The 3,865-nt window shown below is 42.6% G+C and overlaps 1 protein-coding gene across 1 annotated transcript in view; it reads right to left on the reverse strand.

The window, feature by feature from the left end:
• Positions 1 to 3,445, reverse strand: part of EHF (ets homologous factor) — a 30,694-nt gene extending 27,249 nt beyond the window's left edge. Inside the window, exon 1 of the mRNA XM_010131898.1 lies at positions 3,363 to 3,445. The gene's annotated coding sequence lies outside the window, so the exon portion shown is untranslated. The remainder of the gene's footprint in view (positions 1 to 3,362) is intronic.
• Positions 3,446 to 3,865: the final 420 nt, after the last annotated feature.

A 3,865-nucleotide genomic window follows, 5' to 3' on the forward strand; every position in this document is an offset into this window, starting at 1 on the left:
ACACGACAGCTGTGGGAAGGCTGATGAGAGAGAGCACTGCAAGTCCACAGAAAATCCTAGAAAGGGTGGTCACACCAGCACCAGAAGGAGGAGTCATTCCTCTCTATCTGTAGCTTGGTCTCAGCACACTGACCAGTTTTTAAGCCAGACAGGTCCATCCTGTAGCACCCACTTTCCAACCTGTCCCTCCGTAGGGTCATTGCTCCAGTTCACAGAGATGGTTTTCACTGTGTTGCAGGAAGAGATGGTTGTGTGGCAATTGAATCTAAGCAAGAAAACAGCAACAGAACGCACATAACTGTAGACTCCACGGAACAAATCCGGGCAAAGGGAACTTTGCCTGGGAGAAGACTGGTTTGGTCCCGAAATCAAGTCAGACATGCCTATAAAGAGCGTGTAAGGGGTCAACAAGGGAGGGAAGGTAAGCGCCGGCTCTGGAAAGGTGTCATGGCTCATGGGCAGTTATCTGAGTGCACTGAGGCAATAAAATTATTAATCCCCTTCTGTGACTATTGTACATAAATATTCACTTCTTCAGCAGGTGTAGAATTTCATCCTTGCAGGGGGTTTTGGTGCAAATTGCTGTGGGACAGGCAACAGACTGACACATCACCCTGCCTGGACACAGATGCATGTACAGAAATCCTCCTTTTTCCTCTCTAATCACTCCTCATCTGTGTCTCGGGATGATTTTCCTTTTTAGTTTGATCTCTCTCCATTTCAATTTGTTACCTTGCACCTCCCAGACAGAACAAGTGCTGATGTTAACAATGAAATTCATTGGGAATTAAAAAAAAAAAAATGAAGGAAGTACACTGAGAGCCAAATGATTTAATTTTGTCTTTGTCCAGCTGTCCTATTGTCTGCTTCCACCACTGCTGAAAACTCACAACACCCTGGGAACATCCGAAGCAATACAAACTGACTCTGGCCATACCACAGCATGTTCTCTCGGGTGATAACATCCCGTGTTAAACAGACCACGTTCTCTTACCTGATCTCACCACGACTGGAGTAATAGGTATTGTTGTCACCCCATAAATTGGTGTAAAGGGCTCCCTAATTTGTGCCGGGGCAAACAAAACATTATTCTGGTCTGAGGTGAGATCCTTTACTGCTACAACTTGTTGAAAACATACTTTGTTCCCATCCATAGAAGCTTTACAAATTACACTAGGACTAGGAAAAAATAGGAAAGAAATGCAAGCAAACAACATCATCTCTACGAAGGACAACCTCATCTCCTCCTGCAGGACCAGTGCTCAAAGGAGCACCTGGGGTCTGGAGGACAACGACTAAGAAAGCCTCGGTCACGCTTCATAAACCCCTGACCCCGAATTCACATTACCTCGGTGTCCGACGCTGCTGTTCCTACAGCCCGCGTCCAGTCCCGACATCCAAGTTTCACAGCAGATGTTGAAAAATTAGAGGGGACCATTGAAATGATTAAAGGACGGAAAATCTTACAGTGAAACAGGTTGACGTCCTCGAGGTTTTCACTGTGCTGTAAGTTTTTCCATGAGAGGGAACAGCCTATGGAGCTCGGACTACCACAATTATCACAGGCTGGGCTAAGGAAGGACTTTTCCCCACACAAGAAACTGAACTTCACACTAAACATCATAAAACAACAAAATCAGGTGGCTGAACGTTGAAGCAAGACCACTTCAGGCTGAAAATGAGATACAATATTTTTAGTGGAATGGTGTTTAATTGCTGGGACACTCAAAACCACTCTGGTGTGTTTCCCATTGTTGGACTTCTGGGCTTCTTTTTCAAGACTGGAAGATTTTTAGTAGGTAAGCTGTCAGTCACCTAACTAAACTCTGCTAAAATTCTGGGAAGTCCTATCCTGTAAGGGCAACAATCACTCCTGGGTCTGAAAACTGTAAGGGTCAGGAATTAAACTGTCATTAATTGTGATATTTGTTGGTGAAACGCCTTAATCCTGTTGTTTATCTGGTTTTAATTGCTAGTGTTTTCTTTGGTTTCTGCATTTGCATTAAATATAAAACTGTATTTTCCAGCTCTGGCATTTTCTACAGTGCAAAACAGATGTCAGAAAACTGGCTTAAATTGCTACCCGCAAATTTGCTATCCAAACAAAACTTAAAGGAGAACACTTCTTTTGCTCCACTAGAGTTTTCACAAATAACAGGAAATTCTGGTGCGAGATGGGTGTTTTTAACACAGTCCTATGTGACACAAGTACAACTAAAATCACTCAATGCAGCTTTTACCTCGAGGTTCATTTCTGTCATTGTGAACTGGTTTCACTGTCTAAAGAACAGGGAGGGGGGAAAGGATGGTTGGGGTAATTTAGAAGCAAATGTGAGATACAATATTTTTAGATGAAGTAATCATCTGAAAGCACATTACTGATAAAATTCAATAACTTTATAGCCATATACACAACAGCATGTGCCTCAAATGTCTCATGTGGTGAAATGCAAACATTTGTCACTAAGCCCATTACCCATATTTTACTAAGTCAATACAGATTTTGAGCAGCTTTTGCTTTACGTTCACTTCTACCATTACTTAAATGGCTGTGTCTATACCTTGAGGGGCTAATTCTGGTTCCATTCAAATAAAATTACCGTTGGAAGAGAAACAAATTAAACAGGCAAAGACGGTACAGGCCTCTACTCACACTGTATTTACCTACCCAGGGCTCGAGCAGGGCTCTGTGAGGTGCTTTACCTTAGAAGGGACTAAGACCAGCAGAACCCCCGCCACCACAGCCGCTGCCAAGAAATTGCCTTGAGGATAAAACTGAGCCAAATTATAAATGTACTTCGGGATTTTTTGATCAGCACAACAATCACCATCAACATTCTCATCACTGAAAGCAACAGAAACACCGTCCCTGTAAAGTGCCCCCCAGTTCTGCGACACCAGCACTCCCAGTGGTATTGAGAAGGTCCCCTTCCTCACCCCGGCCTTACTGAACAGACGACCACTCTGAGGACAAAAGCAGCAGATTTCAGACCCAGAACATTATTAGACACATCATAATAAAAAGGATCCTCAGAAAATTTTAATCCTGACAAAGCCACCGGCTCAATTCAAAGTCAATGACCTTCTGGGTAAGTAAAGGCAGAAGATCCAGCCCCATCAAACACAAACACGACAGAAAGATTTAAACAGGAGTTAAGATATAAGATCTAAATAGGAAAACAGAAATCTTTATTGTAACATTAAAAAGCCTTTTGACAGAATGAGCTCAGCTGCTGTTCCCAAGTGGAAGGGAGGGGCTCGATAGGGTGGCCATGAGGCCAGTAGATACTCGTCCCTTTTTTTATTTTCACTGGTGTTCATTTAAAGGAAGTATATAAAAAAAAATACCCCAAGCACCTTACCTCATTTAGCTGCAGATTCTGGAGTGGAAATCCTTAACCGAGGCAATGGGAAAACTGCCTACAGAACAGGAGGTTGGGTAAACACAGGTACCAGGTTATGTCTCCTAAAGACTCCCAGGAGTGAAGATAAATGGATGTGATATTAATTTTAAAACATTTTGCTGAACACTCAGGCAGCCAATAGGGGAATTCCTTAGGTCACTTCCTGCTCGTTTGATTGGGTCTGTAACGACAACAACCAATATGAGGTTGGGAACATTTGCATAAGGCCAGCTCAGTCCTCAGTATTCAAAGAGAACAGGTCTAACCGGGTTACACGCGTGGCTCCAGAACAAAAGAAAAACCTGGTAATGGATGAGGGATTGATTTCTTTGTAGTTGTTTTTTTAAGACCATCCCTTTTTTTTTTAATGGAGGTTATTTCAGGTAGATAGGGATATTATAATTGAGAAGTGAAAAGAAGGAATGTCCTAAATTAAACTTAGCATGGCAATCAACTCAGCA

The sequence above is a fragment of the Buceros rhinoceros genome, unplaced genomic scaffold, assembly GCF_000710305.1.
Source record: "Buceros rhinoceros silvestris isolate BGI_N320 unplaced genomic scaffold, ASM71030v1 scaffold3972, whole genome shotgun sequence".
Classification (NCBI taxonomy): domain Eukaryota; kingdom Metazoa; phylum Chordata; class Aves; order Bucerotiformes; family Bucerotidae; genus Buceros; species Buceros rhinoceros.